This window comes from Protopterus annectens, chromosome 1.part2 (genome assembly GCF_019279795.1).
Source record: "Protopterus annectens isolate FY-2018-M chromosome 1.part2, PAN1.0, whole genome shotgun sequence".
NCBI lineage: Eukaryota > Metazoa > Chordata > Ceratodontiformes > Protopteridae > Protopterus > Protopterus annectens.
In genome coordinates, this window is record NC_056727.1 from 1,258,535,720 (window position 1) to 1,258,562,057 (window position 26,338).

The window sequence follows — 26,338 nt, forward strand, 5'->3', positions numbered from 1 at the left end:
ACCTCATTACCACAATCAATAGAGCAAGCTGGAGGGACAGGTTCATAATCCAGAGACAGCCCATGCTATGGAATAGACTTCCCATACATGTCAAGCAGAGCACCTCACTGGCCCTCTTCAAGAGAAATCTTGATGAGAGGATGGGAAATAGAAAATTCACCCCGGGGATCACTCCAGTGGCTCTACTTGACAGATGCACTGGGAGTTAAGGTCGGGTGGCACAATGCCAGGGTAATCCTATGGGCTAGGCTTATAAAGGCTCCAGGGCCATTAGCCTAGTACACACCTATGAACCTATGAACATATAAAAGTAGTCAAAATGGTGGGTCTGTAATTTTCTGGATCAGTAGATGGTCCCCCTTTATGCAGAGGAATGACTGTTACTGTCCTCCACACTATCGGGGCAAAGCCAGTCTGAAGGTTGTGGTTAAATAGATATCCTAATGGGCCTGATAAGACCTGATTTAAGTCATTTAAAAGGCAAGGCAACTTGGTACATTTTCAGGCCCCATTAAAGCCATGTGTTTAGAACACATTTGCAACCTGTTCTTTGATGATACTTGGTGGTGGAGTGGTGGAGAATATTTCTTGGGAGAGAACTCAGGGTGATAGGGAGGTGAAATTTGAGCAGAATTTGTTGGGCTGCAGAATTGCTATGTTTTCAAACTGAGTCTAGGTGATGCCATCTACAACTAATTCCATATATTTGTTGGGTGTTGCCCTTAAGATTGCAGACATAACTAAAACATGCCTTATGACTATCCTTAGCTTCGGAGGCTACTTTTACCTTAATGTCTTCTTTTAGGGACTTGACTAGTTCTCTGATTTACTTGTTTAGACTAATGAGGGACTTATTGTTCGGTTGTGCAATTTCCCTCTTACTTCTCAACAGGATTTTCTTTCTTTTGTTGTACAACATATTAATACCAGGAGTCCACAAAGATGGCTTGTTCGTGTGGTTTGACCTGGGTTTATTTTGATCTGGCAGTGCCATTTCTATGCAGTTGTTAATATGGCCATACAGGGCTTTTGTGTACACCTCTGCATAGGTTTCTTTATTTTCTGGATTTGGGGAAGCTTGGAAGCTAGCTATGATGTCCCTTAATAGGGGGTAATTTACCTTAGATAAGTTCTTAAAGTTTTTGTGGTTAGGTGGGGGGACTAGTTTTACCTTTATTTCAAGGGAGACAGCTTTGTAATCTGATCTTAGCAGTGAGGACATAACACTGGAGGGGGTGCAGCACTCTCCCATATTTGTGAGTACCAGATCTGGAATATTTGTTCTCGGTATTGGGAGTGCAGACTAGCTGCTCCGGGGCCTTTGAATTTACTAAGTCAAGAAATGTTTGGTCCTGCATGATAGTTGTCATTTATGCTTCACAATTAATGGAGGAGTAGTTAAAATTACCTATGAGTATGGTATTGAGTGGGATGGTGAGTGATTCTAGCAACTTCAGGTAGGATATATGGGTTTCCTGGTTCACAGTGAGGGACCTGTAGCTAGCAAGAATATGGTAATGGATTTTTCCAGTGGTTAGTTGCACATGGAGTAGTTCAAGGATGTCATAATTTTTGACCAGCCTTGAGGTATGCTTATCCATTATGTAGATAGATACACCTCTGTCTTTTGCTCTTTCATTTCAGTGGGTGGTCAGAATGTATGAAAGGCATTATAGCCATTTACTGCCAGAGTGTTTTCCTTGGCTGTAAGCCATGTTTCAGTAACTGCACAGAAGTCAGCATTTTCCAGGGTGTGGAGAGCTTCCAGAGGAATGCAGTTTCTTGTTGAGGCTCCCAGCATTGAGCAGCAACACCTTTAGCTTGTCCTGAGTAGCTTTTGGTATGTTGAAAGGTTTGTCTGTCTGGCAATGCTTAAAAAAGGCACTGCAGGAGTGGATAATGTTTTGGCCAATATCTGAAAGCCTAGAGGTGAAAGGTGAAGACCATCCCTGGTAAAGCAGTGTGGCCTATCAACCATGTCCTCCCAAGCTGACAAGTATTGAACCCTTTGGAATGACAGCAGTAGCTAAGCCAATTGTTAAAGGCAATAATTTTCTGCTGTATTGTGGCATCATCCTTGGAGCTGCAGCAGGAGTGGGGTATAGGAATCAAAATATCGCTATGATGTAAATATCTTTCATCTGCTTGTCCTGCCTTTTTATCCTGGTCTCAGTAGGTGCCTCTCTTGACCCGATCCAATCGCTTCTTTGAAATGCCCCACCCGAAGGCCCACCTCCAATGCCTAAAAGCACTTTTACTTAATGAGGATAGAATGTCAACATAAACATACAACCCAGAAATATGGACCCTTTCCTAGTGACTACAGGAATCCTATCACTCACGAACGTATACACAACATATGTGCACTGCCGATTTCACTTTTCTCTGACTTGGTCGGACAGGCTACTGCTTGATATGAATACTAAAATCACAGGGACATAAATAGAGATTCTTATTTGCCATTGAGTCTAATATGTCATGAAGCCGTCTCTTGTCATGCCTGCTTCACATGATCATAGGAATCCATTTTCAATGAAGCAGGTGGTGTGGCTTGGTTCACAAGGACTGCATAGCTAGGAGACTATTTGATAATTGATAAAATGGATGTTCCAAGGTCACAGACAAAAATACAGCATAACTCAAGAAAACTACACAATCTTGGGTTATCACTAATTAGAAAACTAACACACAAACACTGTGAATACTGCACATTATTGATGATCTACTGCTAATATTACAAAAAGACCACTGCCCCTTACTGTGACACATGACCTTCAACTTTTTTGGCAATCACAGATTCTGGCAGTACCCTTAAATAACTTCCTCATGATCCCATCCCCACAGCAGACCATCTTTCCAACGTCATGCTTCTGTTATGCAATCACATATAACATAATGGGACATGTTTTATCTGTGAACAAAACTGCATGCTCCATCTCTGAAGCAAGGTATTTCACACCCACACCTTTGCTATTCCTCTCATCTTATCACAGTCGACCGGTTACATGACACAATGTTCCATATTTCACACACACTCCTTTGCTATTCCTTTCACCTTAACACAGTTGACCGGATACATGATATAGTGTTACAAGACGCCCACCACTGCTCCTGCCATCATATGCATCCTAACAGAGGCACAAGCTGGCAGTGTTGTCAGAATTCTGAACAAAGGCACTGCTGCTGACACCCACCATTGCACTACCGGTCCCACCACCACTGCCTCTTACTGCTGCTGCTCCCAACCATAGCCAGGCTTGTGCCACCCATACTCCAAGGCACCCCTCAGTCTTAATAGCTGCCATTGTTCCTAGTTTAGGACCTTCAGCAGAAGACGCCTGCCTCTATGAGCACAACCCTCCTGTTCCATGGTGCTCCTTGTACAACTGCTGTCTATTGTCACGTATGTTAAGGCTTTACACACTACAGGCTTGGCTGGAGCAATGCAACAAACATGGATACAGAATTAACGCTCGCCCTAGATTGCTCCCGCTTGCCTCACCCCCCTCCCATAAGTCATCGTTTATTGGTTAGTAAACTTGACGGACATCATGTTGTAATATTGCCTCAATAAGTTACTGAAGGGTGCTTTGGAATCGTAGTTTCTATTTGTCTGTGAATCCTAGCTGAAGTTTCTTGAATGAAATATCCTCGCAAAGTTGATGTATTTTACTTGGTTGTGTAACTGACTGGTATTACTTAACAGTTATATTACTAATTACTTACTAACTACTTCTTGGATAGGTACGAGATGAGTAGCCAGGGAACTTATTTTCTGTTAGATGGCTATTTTAGGCAAGTCTGTGATTGAAATAAAAATACCAGATAATTCTGCAGCTTCCAATTTTTACTATTCATACAGCATACCCATCTGTCCTATCCGTGTTTTGTAGAACCTCTTTGATTTTTGTCTCATATGTTTGCTGTGTCCCACATACAATTTTTAATTTTAATGTAATAACTAAAGATTACAGTAAGTTAATAATACCACAATTCACATTCTTCAGAAACTTGCATGTTTATGTAAAACTTGTTCTGTTAACTTCTGTGTGCAGTAATGTTTTTACAATGTCTCTGATTTTTGACCCTTTGGCCTTTGCACCTCAGTATTTCTGGCTTTGTAAAGCGTATTAGTTCGCGGCACCCCTGTGAGGAAGCCGCAGCTCCCCAGGGCTCCGCGGCACACACTTTGGGAACCCGTGTTCTAGAAGCATTGTTATACAAGATTATTGGTCTCGTCTCCCAATTGACCAATTTATTCTGTTCTAGTCTTTTTTACCATTATGAATGTCTGTTACTATTTATTTCTTTATTGTATTATATAATTTTCCTTCTACTAACAAAATAGTTTACTAACAATGGTTCTTTTCTTCCTGGGCCTCCGCTGAAAAAGGGTTTTATGCCCAGTTGGACTCTCCCGGTAAACAAATGTAAAATAAATAATAAATAAATAAAATAAACTAACTGTAACATTCCCCTTATCCAGCCTGGTAAGGGGGGCATGACCAGAATATTGGGTCATGGAGTGTTTTGTCTTATGGGCTTGGTAGTTGAGGCACAATTAGATGTGGCTTTATGTGTTGTGATGGGAATTGTCTTGTTTGTGTGCATGCAGTGCTTCTGAGGGTTGCACCTGAAAGGCCATTGAGGTTTGGGTAAGTTATATGTAAGCACCTCTGCATATGTGGGTCTATGTGTGTGGTCCTTTGTGGATGCAGTGAGTGATGTGTGTGAGTTGCTGACAACCTGATTGTTGCTTTGGTGTCTGTATGTGAGTGTCTAGACTTCAATGTCAATGTGTAACTACATCTCTTACATACTGTATTTATCTGTTCAAGAGTTAAGTGGATGTCAGTGTACATAAGGCAATTGTTACATTGTCTCAGGATACCCATGTCCACCAAGCTGGATGCAAAGATAGCAGTAAAGTGCCCATCCATAGTTTTAGGTCCTAATGTGTTCTTGAAAGGATAGGATTGGAGGGTGTTTGTAACAGGATGAGAGAAGGGTGCTTACATGGTGTAATCTGCTGCTAACCTAACCAGCTATGCTGCCTAGTGTCAAATCTGATGCTCTCTTAGCAGCAGTAGTCCTGAGTGATATAATAAGGTAACTAACACAGAAAACTTTCACAGTATAATGAAAATAAGCAATGTTTCCAGATGTTTGTGTCTGTGCAGGGCACTGGCACAGCAAGCAGCTCCATGCAAATATGCCAAATTTATACCAGCATTGGAAATACAGAAAACTGAGTGAGCCCTCAGGCCAATACATTGATTACAATTGGAGCACTTTTGTGTGCCTCCCAACTCATATAGACAAGGTATACACCTACTGCTACTATTTGAATAATCCCAGTCCTTCTAATGTGAAAGCACAGTAAAGGAGGGTCTGGAGTGAAATTCTACAACAAACTTATACATCATTGTACTTTAAGCAGCTTATAAAAGTGTGATTAATTAATAAAAGTACTTCATCTTGTAGAAATAAGCCAAGAGCCACTGTACAGAATTTATAAAAGCACTAAAAGCAAGATAAGTTGATTAATAAGCCCCCAACCAACAAAACAACTACAAGCAGAAATCTCTAGTGTGTTTCCCCAGCCTATACAGACCAGGCTACCACCCAGTGCCATTAGATGTAAAATCCATGGACCACTTTATGTAAAAACACAGAAAAGTCCTTGCTAGAGTATAAAAAAAAACTACTTTATCCAACAGCTAGATAGATAATGAATTCTGAGGAAGTAAATCAGTAGAACAGATGAGAGGTAGAATGCACTTTTTTTTTCAAAATAAGCACAAGGAAAAGCAAATAAATAATTCTAGATATATAGTGGATATAAAAAGTGTACACACCCCTGTTAGAATGCCAGGTTTTCATGATATAAAAAATGAGACCACAATAAATAATTTCAAAACTTTTCCCACCTTTAATGTGACCTATAACCTGTACAATTCAATTGAAAAACAAACAAATCTGTTAGGGGAAAAATATAAAACAATAAAAAAAATACAATAAGCTGGTTATATAAGTGTGCACACACTTAAACTAATATTTTGTTGAAGCACCTTTTGATTTAATTACAGCATTCAGTTTTCTTGGATAGGAGTCTATCAGCATGGCACACCTTGGCTTGGCAATATTTTCCCACTCTTCCTTGCAAAAGTGCTCCAAATCTGTCAGATTGTGAGGGCATCTCTTGTGCACAGCCCTCTTCAGATCACCCCACAGATTTTCTATTGGATTTAGGTCTGAGCTCTGGCTGGGCCATTCCAAAACTTTAATTTTCTTTTGGTGAAGCCATTCCCTTGATTTGGATGTATGCTTTGGGTCACTGTCATATTGATAGGTGAATTCTTCTTCATCTTCAGCTTTCTAGCCAATGCCTGAAGGTTTTGGGCCAAAAGAGACTGGTATTTGGAACTGTTCATAGTTCCCTCCACCTTGACTAAAGCCCCAGTTCCAGCTGAAGAAAAGCAACGCCAAAGCATGATACTGCCACCACCATGCTTCACCATGGGGATTGTTCTCTTTTGGTGATGCAAAGTGTTATTTTTCCACCAAATGTACCTTTTGGCATTGTGGCCAAAAAGTTCAACCTTGGTCTCATCAGATCATAACAGATTTTCCCACATGCTTTTGGGAGACTTGATGTATTGTTTTGCAAATTTTAGCCAGGTCTGGATGTTTTTCTGTGTAAGAAAAGGATTCCATCTTGCAACACTACCCCATAGTCCAGACATATGGAGAATATTGGAGATTGTTGTCACATGTAGTACACAACCAGTACTTGCCAGAAATTCCTGCAGCTCCTTCAGTGTTGCTGTAGGTCTCTTGGCAACCTCCCTTACCAGTTTTCATCTTGTCTTTTCATCAGTTTTGAAGGGATGTCCAGTTCCTTGCAATGCCACAGTTGTTCCATATTCTCTTCACTTTTTGATGACTGTCTTCACTGTGTTCCATGGTATATCCAATGCTGTGGAAATTTTTTGTACCCTTCTCCTGACTGGTACCTTTCAACAATGAGATTCCTTTGATGCTGTGTAATCTCTCTGTGGACCATGGCTTTTGCTGTAGCAGGCAACTGAGTTAATGTCAGGAAAACCCTACTATGGCAGCTGAACTTTATTTGGGGTTAATCAGAGTGTCTTTAATTGATGGCAGGTGTGTACCCAAGAAGACTGAATGCTGTAATTAAATCAAAAGTTGCTTCAACAAGTGCTTACTGGTGTGCAAATCTGCTCAGCTGGGCTGAATACGGCTTAGAATAGACTTCTAAGCAATGCTCAAACCAGCTAAGCAGAACTGAGCACTGCTAAGCATTGCTTAGTTTGTAGGTCAAAAAAAAGTTTTGAATTGGACATTAATTACTCATTACTGACATATTATTAAGTCTATATATTTTTATTTACATGACATTCCCCTATGTGCTTTCATGACATTACCTTGGGGTGTGACTGTACTGTATGGGACACTTGTGTTTACATGGGGGTTTCAAATCATATATCCAATGACACTGCAATTTTGGACCAGTTACACTACCCTGGTTAACAAATATCAATTACTACATCATCTCATAAAAAAAAAAATAAAATAACAATGCTTTCTCATAGAAAAGACAAATAGCCTGTCTTGGTATTTGAACCAGGAACTATTGCATGCAAAGCCAGAATTCTAACCACTAGGTTAACTTGCCATTGTGATTTCAGCTATACATTTATATTTAGCTCCTATAAGATGTTTAAGCAATGCTGAGCAAAGCACTGCGATGCATAAACCCCCCCTCAGCTATGCTTAAACTTCAGTTATAACAGGAAAAAAATTAATACAACCACTTTAATTACATATATTAATACTAATGTTGATTTATATTTGGTAATGCACTACCTGTCATTCTATCAACTTTCTAAATCTGTATGAGCAATATTTTTTTTTAAATTTGCCCTATTTTGGGACCTTTTTTCCCATGTTTATTTCATGGCTTTATCCAGATTTCTTGGTGGAAGAGGTTGAGGTGTGTGTATACCTCTCAATTGTCCAGATTTTCGCAGACTGTCCAGATGTTTGGTTTGTATTTTTGTTTTGTTCCTCATAAAATTTGTGGTTTTCTGCAAATCAGTGGGATGATCTCAGGACTGAAGTCACTAAATAATGGCATACATTTGAGTTTCAGACTTTTAATCCTTCAGAAAAATGTATGTTAAAACAAACCCTGTTATTCTATCAACTTTCTAAGTTTATAAAAGTAGTACTTAAAATATGTCCCTATTTTTCGACCTTTGTCTCCCCATTTTGTTGGGCTTTGTCCAGATTTTTGGCACTAAGAGGTCGACAGGTATGGGTGTGTGTCCAAGGACACAATTGTACTGTAAAGTGCCATATGACACTTTTACAATGCAGGGGGTGTGTTACAGTTCCTGTCACACACACCCCCTGCATTGCTTCCCATTCACAATCCTGTTTTTAGTTTCCGCGGACACTGAAAGCATTGTAAAGTGCCTAATGGCACTTTGACAATGCAGGGGGGTGTGTTACAGTTCCTGTCACACCCCCTCCCCTGCATTGATTCCCATTCACAATCCTGCTTTCAGTATCCACGGACACTGAAAGCATTGTAAAGTGCTGTACAGCACTTTGACAATGCAGGGGGTGTGTTATAGTTCCTTTCACACACCCCCTGCATGGTTTCCCATTCACAATCCTGCTTTCAGTGTTCACAGACACTGAAAGTATTGTAAAATGCCATATGGCACTTTGACAATGCAGGGGGTGTGTTACAGTTCCTGTCACACACCCCCTGCATGGCTTCCCAGTCACAATCCTGCTTTCAGTGTCTGTGGATACTGAAAGCATTGAAAAGTGCAGTACGGCACTTTGACAGTGCAGGGGGGAGTGTTATAGATCTGCAAGCACTACTGCAACACGTCCCCTGCACTCATTCAGTATCCGCAGATCCATCTCTGTAGCACACCTTCATTAATATGTAAGGTGCACTGCTGAGAGGGGGATGCAGACATGGACACCATTCACTCCGTGTAGAAATAACACTATTCCTACATGGAGTTTATTGAATCCTGGCACTATTTCATTAACAAATACAGGCATTAAATTCTACCCCTGTGATGACACAAAATAAAGTATTGGTACTACCCTATAACCAAGAGACGATGGTGTTGAAGGGGTAATTATGAACTTTTAAACTTAACTATAACCAGTGAGTTGAAAACGAAACTTGGAGAAGCGTCCTATAGTGATGTACAGTACAGGAAACAATTTAAAGGAAATATACGAGAAGAACAAGGATCAAGTTACAAAGTCAAACAACTTGTTAATGAACAAATGTAATATGTGCAAATACTGCAGATACATACATGAAGGTCCATATGTGACTATTCAAGGTTATAGTAGGACCATACAAGTGTCCTGGCGAACCACTTGTAATACAAAAATGGTAGTATACATTGCCCTATGTGGGAGTTGTCCTACATTCTATGTAGGGAAAACCACATGAAGGTTACGTGATAGGACATTTGAGGTACATCAAGAATAGAAAGACCACAGATGCATTATTTTGCCACAGTGAGGTGTGTGAGAGTTTTAAAAAGTTTTTGTTTTTTATTGTAGATAGAGTGCTGCATAATGGGGGGGGGGTGATTTTAAAACTTTACTGGAATTTAGGGAGACTATGTGGCAGATAAGACTTAATGCTACAGTATCCCTAGGTATAAACGACAGTTGTTCCATTACTAGTTTATTGAAATTAAGGTCAATGCAAGTTTTATTAAATACATAGAAAATGTATTCAAACAAGTTTTTGTATTGTTTTTTTTACATTTTTTAAGCAATACAACTATTTTTGGAATGTTTATGTATACTTAACACATGCAGCCTGATGCTATAACTTTAAGAAGGGGATGGACACAAGTTGTTTAATTAATTACGTCTTTTAATTGACTGATGTTTGTTATATAAGGGAATTTATGGAAATGTGTATTTGACTCTGATAATGTCTAGTGTAAGTAGGCAAAAGTGCTAACTCTTTTGTTTTTTATTTAATAAAGTGTACTTCCATGGATGTCTGGGTGTTGTGGTAACTTTTCTATTTTGGAATCAATGTATGAGTAGTGAAACAACTGCTACATTCCCCATCCTTATTTAAGATAATTGATAGGAAGGAGCAATGCACTTTCTTCATGGTGTGCTACCAGATATGAGCACAGGCTAGGCAGAGGGCATCATATTTTAATACCTCCCCTGGACTGGAACCAGTTCATCATGTTTACAAAGTCTGAGGGAAACCGAATCACTGTATTTCAGAAATGTTACCGCCAGTGTGGTAACCACTTCAATTTCAGAGATAGCCATACCACAGTGCTCTGCCACAAAGAGATGGAACATCATGGTGGCCTGTGTCTGTGGCCTATCACAAATGCTAGTGAGCTATTTTGGGGGAGTGACCTATGCTACTTATGCATGTGCACTTCCCTGAAACTACCTGTGGTATTGCATTTATGCAGCTGAGAGATTTGGCTGACTCATCAGCTTGTGTTGTAACTGTGTGTGTGTGTGTGTGTGTGTGTGTGTGTGTGTGTGTGTGTGTGTGTGTGTGTGTGTGTGTGTGTGTGTGTGTGTGTGTGTGTGTGTGTGTGTGTGTGTGTGTGTGTGTGTGTGTGTATGTGTGTGTGTGTAAATATGTATATGTATAATTGTTCTGACAGCTTTTATATGCTGTTTTAGCTTCTGCTACAATTCTTTCCTAACCAGCACTGTCCGCTGTTAGTCCATAATGCAAGACTTGAACTTAGCAGAGCTTAGTTATCCTTGACAAGCTTTTGTAAGCACCCTAAATGGATTGAGACTCACACTAGGGACATGCTTAACAACTTTACCCCTTTTCTGATTTTAGAGCATAATCATGGGACTCCATCCAGAACATAGTGGTCTAAAGCCTGAATTGAAGACCAGGAGGTTAATATAGGTTTTAATTAAACAGTTGAACCTTATATGTTTTTAAATGTGACTTTTTTATTGTACTGAGATCTGGATTAAAATATATTTAAGCAATGTCATCTGTTTTAATTACTTGGTAAATGGATGTAAGTGCTAAAATAAATATAGTCATGTAAGTCCTCTGTGCATCTATCTATCTATCTATCTATCTATCTATCTATCTATCTATCTATCTATCTATCTATCTATCTATCTATCTATCTATCTATCTATCTATCTATCTATCACATCTGTCCATCTATCTATGTATCTATCTACCTATCTATCTATGCAATTGCAGGGCATACTCTCAAAAATGTATATTTGGTCAGTGTGGAGTTAATTGACTAGATTTTGTCAAATCCCAGTTCTCTCTGTCTTTCCTGTCTATGCACCATGTGTTACATCAGACAATGAGCACTTGTTTCTGTAGCAGTTACAGGTTTTATGGGCTGAGGTTGCTAGCCCAAGACCCAGCCCTCCTCAGAGGGTACACCACACACATATACACGCACAACTAGGGCCAATTTAGAGGGTCCAATCCACCTACAGCATGTTTTCTTGGAATGTGAGAGAAAAGCAGAACATCTGGAGGAAACCCACCCAAATGCAGGGAGAACATACAGATTCTGCACAGAAGGCACCTCAGCCAAGAATCGAGCTAGAGAACCTCTTGCTGTGAGGTGACAATGCTAACCACTACATCATTGTGCCACAATCCCAGTTATTAGTCTATGTCTACTAACTGTTGTGGGAAAATTATTTGCCCTGCAGGATCCATGGTAAAGTCTGCTCCAGTGATTCTACATTTTGCAGTTTACATCAATATGTTCAGGTTTGACTTTGTGCTGCTTGACACTGCAGAACAGATGTGTATATAATGTGCCATACTCTATGCATATGCACATATAGCTATCTAAATATATATCTATACACACAGACACATGGACACACACACCACACGCAAATATATAAAAAACATATATATATATATATATATATATATATATATATATATATATATATATATATATATAGAGCTATAGCTATAGATATAGTTAAATACAGAGGGAGTTTGCCAGTGTGTGGACAGCAGTTTAGCCAACTGCAATTTCAGTCAAAATGTTTGGATGGGTTTGCAGAAGTGTCCCCCTCTAAAGTGGGGCAGGTACAAGGAGGCTTTCTCTCTGAAAAAAAAGATTTACTCTAAGTTTTGCCAACATTTTTACATTCAGAGAAAGTTGGGTTGATATATCAATGTGATTCCAATATAGATATAATTATAGATGTATGTAGAGGAAATATTAATGAGTCTAGTATTACGAGGGCAAGATATTTTTTATTGGGAGAATGTCAAAAAGTTCTGTTTTGTAAAAAATCGGTAAGGCTGATTTGCATACAGCCAAACTATCAAAGTGTGCTGAATACAAACCTGTTTATTGTTTGAATTAAAAGCCTTAAAAGAAAGTGCTAATGGATCAATGAACATTTTCCAGGCCAGCAAGGATTGTAGTTTGAAACAAAGATTATTATGTAGGGTCTCTCTTGGCTATGTTACAGTGTGGTAGAATATATAAAGAACTTAGTGTATTTTATGTAGTCATTTAGATGGCCTGTTAACTGGTAAACAGTATGTTTATTTATATGTTTCTGCTTTTTATTGCCCTGCACTGTTTGAAAATCCCAGGAATTCATAACGTTTACTTAACTATCCATTTAGACCAGTAACATGAGGGAGGATATTTTACAGAAGCCTTTGCTTTTTTGATATTTTATTACAGCCACTTGTTTCCTCCACTACGGAGTTCATCGAGGATACCAAACACTTTCTGGAAAGTCTTAGACATTTGGCATTTATTTTGGAAGAGACATTAATGACTGTTGCTATAGAGGGCATGCAAAGTAAAATTTCTCACAATGAATAAGTCAAAATAATTAGGTGAGCATTGTAGCAGGCAGGGAGATTTGAACCATGATAGACCAAAATATTATTAATGCTATCAGAATTTGTTTTGGCACATGTGACAGTGTTATCTTCACCTTGGAGGAAGAACAGTGGGTCCCCCACTTGTACCAGCATATGTTTGTGCATATGTAATAAAAAAATAAGTTGTACAATATTGACTTGTTTAATAAAGCAAATACTCTTGGCAATTTTATTGATAACCCTTTCATACTCCAGAAAGGCGGTGAACAGGAATAGAAGGCATTTCTGAATTGCTAGTAGAGTACTATACAACATTATGGCTGAGATTCAGAAATATATAATGCAATGGCACTTGCCAAAAGTTTTTTTAAGGAACTTAATAACTCCTGATGAAGGACTCATGCCAGCTCAAAAGCTTAAGTAACTGCAAAACTTATGTTGGTCCAATAAAAGGTATTACATCACATCCATGTTGCAGTATCTGTGTTTTCTGTTAGTGGACCAACATGGCATATGTTTCATTTTTTTCCTTGGTGTACTCCTGGTACAGCAACTATTTCCATGTGTGTGTGTGTGTGTGTGTGTGTGTGTGTGTCTTTGTATAAATACATACAGAGGCATATACTGTGTGAAGTAACACTTTTCAGGATGACCATTTTTAAAGCCCCTCAAAACTTTCTCATTGCCTGCAGTCGGTCAAATTGTGATTGTCAGCATTCCACTTTTTGGACTCCCTGGTTATGAGCTGCGCGTCACTCAGTGGCTATCAGTTACTTTGAGTGCAACCTGACATTAATACCCTGTGGAAGCATTTCTCAACAGATGTGTACCATATGCCCAGAATGAAGGAATTAGCTGCTGTGAGAAAAGGACTGATCAAACTTCTCCAGCCAAAACAGAATAGGATGACCAGAGGGGCTGCAGGAATACATTTCCAGTACTTGAGAGCTATTATTGTGTAACTGTTTCCTGTCTTTTGCAGCTGACCCTGCTATGACTCCTTGCCTGCTCTCTAGAGATCAAAAACTTTTTATGTTTTAGAGATCTGATAAACTGCTCAGAAATGGTTACAGAAGCTAGATTGTTTATATAAGCTTTGCATCTTCCAGTCAGTCCTGCATGCATGTCTTGAGTAAGAATAGACTGTATGTGTGTGTGTGTGTGTGTGTGTGTGTGTGTGTGTGTGTGTGTGTGTGTGTGTGTGTGTAGGGGAAGGCAGAGTACCACAGTCACTATGTCAATATTTTCAACAATTTCCTGTTATTAAGGCAGTAATGTGAAACAGATGTTTGTATATTTCTCTTTGCACTGGACCTCTTCTTTTGTTTTTTTTCTGCTTCTGTTTGTGTGAAGAGGGAGAGAAAAAGTTGAAGAGAAACAAAAAAAAAACAGCATAATGTGGTTTTAAGGATGTGTTTCAAGGCTTGAGTATGCCAGGTAAATGCAGACTTTTACCCCTCAACCTTTTCCTGCCTCTGTTTTAGTGAAGTTATTAACACTCTTTACCAATGATTACCAAGATGTCAGTCTTGGTATCAGGAGTCCAAGAGAAGCCTCAACGATGGATATCATTCAAAGGCAATGACATCTGAATTCAAATACAGTCATAAAATAGTATCTTACATGTGAACATTTGTGGAAGACATAAGTGGAACTGGGAGTGAATACAACACTGTGTAACAGGAGTTGGTTAATTGTTAGCACAAAGTATTCGTCAGTAAATAGTTTGAGGAACAGAATATGTTACACAGTGCTGCATATGAATGGTGTTATTAAAACATTCTTATCTTTAGGCATTTCACATACAAATGCATTCTTAATGTTAGGATGAACTAACTGTATACACTATAGATTGTGAGTAATAGTCTTTGTTGCTGTTTAAAATGCATTTATTATTCAGTATAAATACAATTTTCCTACCACTTTTCCCTTACAGCAGATAGCTGAATTAAGAGACAATGTCATCCTTAGGAAATAATATTGTCAGTGACCTGATAGTCACGAAAAGACAGGCAAAGTTAAAAAAAAAGATATATCCACTAGTTCCATAGCATTGATGGATGAAACCTTGACAAGACCAAAGTAACCCATATTTGAACAGTGGCCCTTGTGCTGGAGAAGTTGGCTGGAGATGGGACTGAAGTGGTCAATGCTTTGCCACTTGGTTTAGGTGGAGGTCAGTAGTGTGAGCCATTAAGACATGAAAGAAGATACCTGACCTGATGAAGGATAGACTATGGGACCATGTACCAGGATTAGGAGTGTACATTTTGCCAAACAACATTTAGTGCTGTAGCCAAAGTCTGCACATACAGACCTCTCAACTATCACTATTTTGGACAAACATTACTATTTTGAGGTCTGATTTAGGATGTTCCAATTTTTGGAGATATGTCCCTATTTTCAGGCTTGTTTACCCCTTCATTCAATTTTATGCACCCCCCCCCCTCATCACATGTGATTTTTGAAGTTGTCTAGTACACAGAAAACCACACTACATAATCAACATACTACTTTAACAATAATTTAAAGAATGTGGACTCACACCTTACAGCTCACTTTTTGTTAAACAAAAATAAATGAACTTACGTGGTAGAATTTTGTCATACATTTCATTAAGTCTACAGATATTACTCTCTCTCTTTGATAATGTGTGTGTATATTTTTCCATCATTGTTCTCACTTTCTGTTTTTTAAACATGTTTCTGAGTAGTATTCCACATTTCTACTGGACTTAGAAAGAGTTATGTGTAAATAGATATCCAGATTATTTAAATAGATGTCCAGATTTTTGCTGGATATTCCTATTTTTCAAGGGTCTTTGTGTCAGTTGTCAATGTCTGCAGGGTAAGAGGCATGATGGAAGAATGTATACATCAAAAGATGGACATTGCAAAAAGCATGTCAGCCACTGAAAGAGAATTGGGGGATAGAGTTAGAAAACAAAGAAACACTGTGATAGCTGCCTGGTTAATGGTCTTCTACTACTGTCTTTCACTCACAGGGAGCAAATAGACCGAGTGAATCACAGGATGGCTGATGGCCAGGTAGTGGGGTTTGTTTCCTTATTCAGACTGTTGTTCTTAAAAACAATCCACTGAACCTGTAAGAATCTGTCTTGCTCTAGATTATTACCTCAGTGTCCAGACACAATAGCAACTCTGAACATTGGTGGCTAGCTCACCCATGCAGATGGGCTTTAATTTTGATTTCCTACATGATATAATGCTATTTAGCAATACTGCCTACCTCCAGACCACAATGTCACCCTCCTATCACTTGACAATGATTAATACTTAGTTTCCATTTATTGAAAAAATGATTCTTATATGCATCAGGATATGCTGCTTTAAGGGAATAGGAAAAGTCTGAATGCATTGCATCAGACAGCGAGATATGACAGAACAAGATGATGCAGTATAAAGTCAGGTGGGGGGCAGCACGAGAAAGTCCTTTTCTATAGTTAGGGTAGAATATGCATCAAACATGTAACAACCTGTTGAAGTAAAAGAAACTCTGTGGTTAAAACTGGTAAACAAATTCATGAACAAATAAGACAGACATTGGGAGGAGGGTGATAAAAAGAAAGAGTGTGCTAATTAACTAGGTCCAGTGTCCTCCTATCTGCCAAAAACATGCTAGTTGACTGACCACTAAATTATTGACACATATGTTGCATTTACACTTGCCCTTGTGATGTACGTCCTGGCTGAAAATGATCTGTGCTCTTGCCTACTTAACTGATCAATAAATGATAAGGGTATAAGCAAACAAACAAAGAAATAAATAAATCTACCAAAGAACCAGTAGACAGAGAAGTGGGCACAGAAGGTGGGTCAAGTGTGACGTATCTTTCATCAGAACCAGTGGCTGATATCCACAGACATTAACTCAGTGGTACAAATGGCACTGTGCCAAAGTGTGCATCTTTATGTTATTCATAGTGCACATTCCTACAAGGGCAGCATCTCAGTACTGAGGAATTTGTGGGATTATCTGTTGCATCAGTAGTCAGTTCTGCAGAGCTCAGAGGCCTATAAGCCTGTAGTATGAAGTAGTGCATATTCTGCAGACCCACACAGGCACAATCTCTGACCTCACAGTGACAGACAAACAGACACACACACACACACACACACACACACACACACACACACACACACACACACACACACACACGCACACACGCACACACACACACACACACACACACACACACACACACACACACACACACACACACACACACACACACACAAAACACAGTGAAATCTTCATTCCTCCACCACATGCACTTTAACTTACAAGCACATTAATGGGATGTGATTAGCAGGAGTAGAAATTAAAGTTAAAAAAAGTCTTTCGGCTTTTCCCGGTTAGTGGTCGCCACAGTGGAACTCCAATCCGCTAATGATTTGGAGTGGATTTTTACGGTGCTGAGTTGCCAGCCCGACGCCCAACCTTCAAAGAAGGCACAGCTATTCATGCATGCACCTACCTGCATGTCCTTAAACGTCACTCAACAGTGGGAACATGCAGGTAGGTGAGTGTGTGAATGGGTGTGCCTTTTTTAATTATTAAATTATCAAAAATAAGCAGCATTTAGTAACGTTCTGGAAACTTGGTCTCCAGAGTGAACAGCATCCAGTCCATCCTCAGTAGTCCACAAAAATAATCAAGCACCTCCATAGGTAGCAGAAAAGTCATACAATATCTTTCCATTATTTGCTGGCACTCCTCACCTAAGAATCCTTCAAAAATATATAACACTGCACACTGGCCAAGGGAACAGGAGAGACACCTGGAGAAGTCAGGTGTAAATCATAGGTTTCACAACTTGTGGGTTAGTATGACAACCCTACCTACTCCCCTATCACATGTGCACATGCACAGACACACACACACACACACACACACACACACACACACACACACACACACACACACACACACACACACACACACACACACACACAAGCATACAGCCACATACCCTTGTGCACATGCTCAGTACCACTTTCCTCCCTTGGTAGTCTTAGCAGGTACATCTGTCTTGCCTTTTCCTGTTCATATTCTCCCCACTGAAATGCATAGGTGCACACTGCTACCCAGTGCTACCCAGTGCTATGCACTTATTAATGTTCTGAGTTGCTCTTCAGGGTATCTTGCATAGCAAGGAGTGCGTGCCTTCCATACTATGCAATAAACCTAAATGACCAGTGCACTTGGCTACTTATGGATCTAACTAGTATAAGTCTCTCAACCTGGTAAGCATATTTATATGTGGCACCTAACAGCTTACTGACCAGCAGGGCAAAGGTGAGCCTCTATGCAAGCACTGGATAATAAATCAGAGCAAGATTGCCTAATATGCCAGGCAGCTTTCACTTCTTTGCATACTGAGTGACTTCCAGCCAAAGTTTTGTCTTTATATTGATATCTCCTGTAAGTTCTAACATTGCTGTTGTCAGCTTTAGGATTGCAACAGATCTTCATGTTGCAGATCATCAACTAAGGATAACAGCTCACTACAGTACTACTTTATACAGCTAGAGAAAGCAAATGGTCTGTTTTTGCTTTACTACAGTGACTTGAGCTACATAGTAAACATGCAGTGATATACTACAATACATAGTGCACATGTAGTGATATACTACCATACAAAGTGCACATGTAGTGATATACTACAATACATAGTGCACATGTAGTGATATACTATAATACTTAGTGCACATGCAGTGATATACTACATTTCTTTTTTTTAATTTTATGCAAAACTTTATTAACTTGTTTATTTTGGTAATAATAATTCATACCACATGTATGGTGTTTCTCTGTTCTTTTACCTTGGTGGTCAGCCTAATTTCTAACCATGGTAGGATACTCTGCATCTCTTAACATAATGGTCTGGCCAAGTACCAAGGATGAAATTTTAATTTTGCCAGATATTGTGCATTTATGTCATATATCATACTGCATCAAATTATACCTTGATGTACATATTCTCCTTAATTTATCAACCCATTGCATATGTTACTGCACAGACATCCCCTAGAATAATTCAAGCACCCTTATACATCTATTTACATTATTTACATGCAATCAGCAATTTTGTCTTATTTCTTATGCCTTTCACTCCCCTTTTCTCCTATGTTTTCCTTTTCTTCTTTTCCTTAGACAGTACTGCATCTTTCCCCAGCCACTGCACTATGTATCATATCCCATTTAATCCATTTATCAAGTATCCTTTTATTTCTGTAATCACTTGGAGCCTGTGGTTCTCTTTCTTTTATCTTCTGCATACATTTCCTTAGGTCCTTGGTATCTGCTTTCTCTTTTAAACTCCACTTTAGGATACTAGTGCCTGAGTATATCCAGGGAATTACCGACCTACCCTATGTTGTAGCACAGCTTCTTTAGTGACAATATCTTCATTATCTAACACCTGCCTTATCTAGACTTGTAGCTGACCTTTATATTCCTCTGTCATTGTACAATCCCCAAAATATGTTCCCATGTCCCTCTTTTGGTAGTGCTACATCCCTAACAGTTGCCATCAGCCCATGAGGAGATTGTTTGTATTCTACAAGGGGTGTAAAAGTACTTATACAAGCATTTCCATTCAAATATTCTGAACTTCCTCAATTTTGTTGAGTATCTGGGAGGCTAAACATATTTATTTCCACTGTTCCTCTGCAAGTTGTGTCTGTAGTTTATTTTCCTATAGCTGTTTAATATTTTGATCCTCTTTATTATTGAGTTTTACTAGTGTTTTATAGGCTTTATATATTAATTTTCCCTTTCCAGAATCTGGTATTCTTGATCCAATAATATATCTAACTAGATTGAGATAATTGTATCCTATGTCCCTTTCTGTTTTCTTTTCTACAGTCATAACCTGAAAGGCAAAGTGTTCCTGTTTTAAACTAGACTCCTCTTTTACCTCCTCTTATTCCTTCCAATTGCTGCCATTTTAAGTTGCTTCCACTGTCTGGGATATCACATTATTTTCTTTCCATAAGTATTCTACTGTATGTATCTGCTTCTTTCTCATACTTTCAGCATCAAAGCCTATGAGTAAAATGTAGCTTTTCCAGTATTTTTTTCTGATTGCTATTTTAATTCTAAAGCTAGGAACTTTTGTCAGTGGAGAGTTGTAGGTATTCTCACTTTACCCTGGGTTTCTTATGATCTCATATGACATTATTTAACTCCTTATCTATGCTATTCCAAAAGGTATTTCCAGGTATGACAATATATGCCTGCCCAAGATATAATATTAGAGGTACCAAGTAGAGTTTTATAGCATGGATCTTGCTGTCTAGATTCATAGCCATTAACTTCCACTGTCGGGTTTTGGTTAGGATTTTCACCCTAACTTCATCCCATGTTTCCAATGCAAATTGCTGTACCTCATTATTTAACCAAACTCCTATATATATATGTATATATATATATATATATATATATATATATATATATATATATATATATATATATATATATATATATACATATATCATCTTATTCTGTTCCCAGGGTGTGGGGTATCATTGACCCAATCAAATGTTGACACATAATTAATAGCTATTGCCTTTGTGATGTTTATTTTAAACCAGCCAAAAACATTTAACTCTCTAGTATGTCAAATATGTCCTTCTCTGGTCTGGTTATATAACCTATTACATTATCCACAGAAAGTGTGAGTTTCTCCTCCAAATTAGGCCATTTATAGCCTCTAGCATCTGAGTTTCTATTAGCCAGTGTTGGAGATTCTTACTTTGCCATTTTGTAATTAAAAAAAAACATAAAAATGGTATTACATGCACTATATGAAGCAGACCATTTCATTAAAATGCAAGGACCTTGTCTTCAGCAGTCATATGCAAATGCTGCTCAGCTGTGTTCCAGTGCAACTCAGCTGAGTAAGAGATGAGACACTAAAGGGGGTCCAAATAATCCACAAGGGAAGTCTAAAACTAGTTATACTGTCAAGCAGTGTTCTGTTGACAGTTCAATCAACACCCCCCCCCACACACAAACAGGGCTGAACTACCTAGTAATTTGAATAACGGGAGGATGAAGCAAATGAGACACGAAGGGTTTTCTTATTACCAGAAATGCTATCAGATTAGATAGAGGTTATGGAGAACTCATGGGGTGAAACATTTCCTTTTCCTTCAGTGACAGCTTTTTCTAAAAAACTGCCTTCTACATGAATTGGTCATAATCTTTCACAGGGCACCAAAATCTGCTAATTCCTGAGAACATTGGGTTATGATTTCTGGCTACTTGATACTGTTTCTTAATGGGTGAAGTTCCAACATTGCAATAGTAATTGCTATTACAGCTTGAGCTTTGCTTGAAATCATACAAACAGTTAACAATAGTTTGTTTTGAAATGACTTGTTTAATTAATGTGCAAATGAAGGCTTCTGTTTTTTTCCTCCATAAAGGTTTCACAAGAGATCTCTGCTTAAAGGACTGATGGTTGAATGTTTCAACAGTAAATTACAGGTGGGAGTGCCAGTTACATCTCCCATTCACTCTTGTTACTACATCCTTATGGAGTATCACTGTATGAACATTCACGTTTACCTAATATGTTTACAGGATAGACCTAATGATTATATGAGACAATGACATGCACCTGCATGAGTATCTCATATCGGGTATTTTGATGCCATACTCATGATCCATAATATGCACGTTTTTTGGTAGTAGTAGTTTATTTTCCTAGTATGTCATGCACGTTTGTCTATACTTAATTATAAACTTGTATCTGTATGTGCTGTGCTATCTGTACTTTGCATCAGAGACTGATCGATGAATGTATGCATCTGTGAGCACACTGGCATACGGAATATACTTAGAAGCAATATTTTAGTTTCAGTATAGTAGTGGATTTTGTTGTTTGATATGTCAGCATTTTATGATGCTGGTTATTCCCACATTTTCTAGCTGTATGTGACCCTGTGATACCTTATCAATCCTCATGTTTATTTATATTGGATTTGTACCTACCTGTCATTATTTTTCAGAAAAAGAATCACATTTATTAGCCAAGTATACACACATACAAGGAATCTCTCTCCAGTGTCAGTGACTCTCCAAGTATAAATTACATAAATGACATACATACAACTATTAAGAACAAGACAAACGACATACAGGCAACTATTAAGAACAAGACAAAAAAGTAAATATACATATACATACAAGAAGCAAAGTGCAATTCAGTGCAAGAAATACTGAAATAAATTCTGAAAGAAACAAGTATTAACAATATCTAAACAATACTGAAGAATCCTTGGAGGCTTGAGAAAAAGAATACCCCTACCTAATAAGCTGAGCTAACAGTTTATGAACTTGAAGGCTTGTGGAAAAAACTGTTCTTATATCTGCTTGTTTTGGTGCATATTAATCTATAATGCCTGGCTGAGGGTAACAGTTCAAAACGATAGTGGCCTGGATGTAAATGGTCAGTAATGATCTTCCCTGCCCTTTTCATGACTCTGGAATAGTACAGGTCCTGTAAGGAGGGCAAACTAGCACCAATGATATTTTTGTCACATCTGACTATTTGATGTAACCTATTTTTGTCATTATTAGACAGAGATCCAAACCACACTGTTATGGATGAGCTGAGAATAGACTCAATGGCTGCTGTACAGAACTGAATTAACAGTTCCTGTGTGAGGTTGAACTTCCACAGCTGTTGCAGAAAGTATATTTGCTGTTGTGCCTTTTTTATGATGGACCCTACATTGGTCTCCCAGTTCATTCCCAGGAGATTATAGATCCCAAAAACTTGAAATATTCCACAACTGACACAGCAGTATTAAATATAAAGTGGGGGGATAATATTGTAGTACTACTCCTAAAGTCCACTGTCATCTCCACAGTTTTAAAAGTGTTTAGTTTCAGATTATTCTGACTACACCAAAGGGCCAGCTGCTCAACCTCCCGTCTGTATGCAGACTCATCCCCCTTCCTGTTGAGCCCGATGATAGTTGTATTGTCTGCATATTTAATAAGTTTGACAGTGTTGTCCTTAGAGGTGCAGTCATTAGTGTAGAGGGAGAATAGCAGTGGGGAGAGCACACATCCCTGGGGGGGCACCTATACTGATTATGCGATAGGTAGATGTAAATTTCCCAAGTTTCACCTGCTGTTTCCTGTTGGTTAGAAAATTAGTGATCCATTGACAGGTGGAAGCAGGAACAGAAAGCTGGGAGAGTTTCAAGTGAAGACATTCTGGAATTATTGTATTAAATGCAGAGCTAAAATCTACAAACAGAATCCGTGCATGTGTCCCTGGGTTGTCAAGATGTTGCAAGATATAGTGCAGGTCCATATTAACTGCATCATCCACTGACTGCTTCTTTTAATAAGCAAACTGAAGGAGGTCAAATGAGGGAGATGTAATATCCTTCAAGTGAGCTAACACCAGCCTATATAACTACATATATAAGTATATTTTTCAAAATATGCCAGTGAATTACAATAGTAAGTTATAAGGTAGTTGTTTTACTTTTTCAAGAACTCTGGCTCAGAAAATAATTGTTAATGATTCTTCACAAATCATTATGTTATTCTGCTAACCAAGTTCTTCTTCCACAAGTGATTATAACTAAAAAATGTCATTTGTGATCTTACAAATCAAGTATGTTTGAGAAATTTATTTAAATAACATTGACATCCCCTAAACCTATAACTGCAAATCCGATATGCCCTTTATGGTTCAAAAAATATTTTAAGGAATTTCTACTTGTTAATATAATGTACCAGTCTTTATAACTCGAAACATTAAAGGAACATTTGCTCCTCTTCAAGATAATGCTGACTAAAAAGAAAGCTGAAGAAATGTTTCTGTAAGAGATTAAAATTAAGAAGAAGCAAGACAGCAAAGCTTTCCTGAAGTGGAATTGAGTACATCTCTTTTCCTGTTTATCTCTATTCAAAAGAATAGAGATACTAATTCATATCTTTGGGATGGGCTATTAGGAAATTATAAGAGATAAGGCAGACAGATTGTAGTGCTAGTTTTTACAACCAGACACCTTGGTTCCCTTTCCATGTTTTTTGACCTTAATAAAGACACTATAAAGCCCCTTTCCACTTTTGTCCAGGCTATGAAAGCTTTACATATCCCATCTATGTTAGTAATCAGAAGTAGTCTTTGACTAGATAAAATATTAACAAGGAAACATAAATTACCTAAAGTAGGAAGAATAGTCAAGTAGTTTATTGATGTATTAGTCTTAACTGATATGTGAATAACCTTGAATCATGGTTTCTTAGATTATACTTTCTGTGATACCCATGCACTTGTCCAGCAATCAAGGAGCCTCAATCCTCACCACTAACACCAGTGAGGGGCATCAACATTGGGAAGGATGACAAATACACAGACAGTAAAGTACAATTTCCCTTAAGAGCATACAGAGATCGCAGTCAGTCTGGGGCTGGTTTCTCCCTTTCTTTCCAGATCCCCAACAAGATTCCCCACTGGCACAGCTATAGGGTCCAGATCTCAGCCTAAGGGGTCAAGCTAAAACCTCCAGCACCCTCTCTGTCTAACCAGTGCTTCATGTCCCTGCCCAAGTAGCTGACACACACACACTTTGAGATATGAGTTATTTACAAACAGACACTCCTGGGGAAGGCTGACACAGGCTCTCCAGCTATGCCCCTTCTGACTAGACTATACGGTAGTACCACTTGCCACTAAACACTAATATCAGCTACTAATAAGGCCCTTATCAAAGGGTGCCCAATTATTACTGTGCGATATTATTATCCAATTAGTAAGTGTGACTAGAACTTTTTAAGGGTTATTGGAGTGGCTTGGCCAGTATCACTATATACATGTAATATACTCTAGAGCTTACATTATCTCTACACAAAACAGCCACAGTTGAAAGGTTAAACAATATTTAATAATAAATAATAAGAACACTAGACAATACTTCTTACTATACTGTGCTAGTCAAGAGTTCAGATATCACAGAGAAATGCTTAAAATAATAGAGTAGAATAGTTCTGACATCAGTACAGAAAACAGCTAGATTAGACTTACTATTTCCTATCTCTATCTAAGAGCAAACACAGTTTTAAAATAAACTTATATAGAGCAAGGCAGTGCGGGTGATGTTGGATGTTCTGAAGACAAATGCAAAATGCTCTGAGTCTCTCTCTCTCTCTGTCCTTAAATTGATAACACAGTACTACTGACTCATTTCAGATTACATAATTTTTTCACTGGTTCCTAGGCTAACAGAAACTCATAGTTTAGCAGCCCTTTTGATCTTGCACCTGGTCAGGAAGCTACAGCAATAAAATACATTATACATGCAAATTCTAGCAATTAACTCTGGTCTCAAAACAATAGCAAGAATTCCTTCATCCAGACATCCCGGCTCCGAGTTTTGAGATCAATTATACAATGCTAGACATATCAGCTTTCCTCCAGCAGAGTGCAATGTGGTTACATTTTTGAAGTTCAACATTTAACAAAGAGAACAAGCATGTGGTTTACATTAATATTTACAAATGACAGAATTATCTACAAAATTATATCTGGCTAGGCTGGCAGCCTTCACATATCTTCACATTTTCTATGGGCCATCTAATGCAAGACAACTTGATTTATGGTTTATGAATGAATTTTTTGTACTGCATTTGTGAAATTCAGATAATAGAAAGGAATCTGTCTGACCATTCTATGTTGACTTTAACTTTTCAGGAAATTATTATATATATTGGTTGCCAACAATAGGAATTTTGATCCACTGCTATTAAAACATAAAGTAAGGAACATTAGTAAAAGACTGCTGGAAGGAAACCAACAGGAAACAGACTGGAATTTTTGCCTATTAGAGCAATTTTAAGATTAAATTAAAAAAATAGCTCCTCTCAAAATCAAAAAGAGGAGAAACCCTACTTCAAGGAAAATTAGAAACATCTAACAGCAATTAGAGTTAAAATGTATTTAAAATGATATGCTGTAATATCACATCAAGAGATAAGAGTTAAAGGGCATATAATAAAACATACTGTATTAGTATACCAATGAAAAATGAGAAAATACAAATTATTTTATTGGGCAACAGGTTGTTGTTGTGTCTTTCGGCTTTTCCCAGTTAGGGGTCACCACAGCGGAACTCCGGTCCGCTAATGATTAGCAGTGGATTTTTACATGCCGAGTTGCCAGCCCTGACGCACAACCTTCAACGAAGGCACACCCATTCACACATGTCTCCACACAGAAGACGCTCTAACTGGGAATTGAACAGGACAACCTCTTACTGTGAGGTGACAATGCTACCGCAGTTTATTGGGCAACAGGTATTACCTCATAAAAAACTGTTAGGCAAAAATGCAAAGAAAGAGCAATGGATTTACATTATTTGTTCT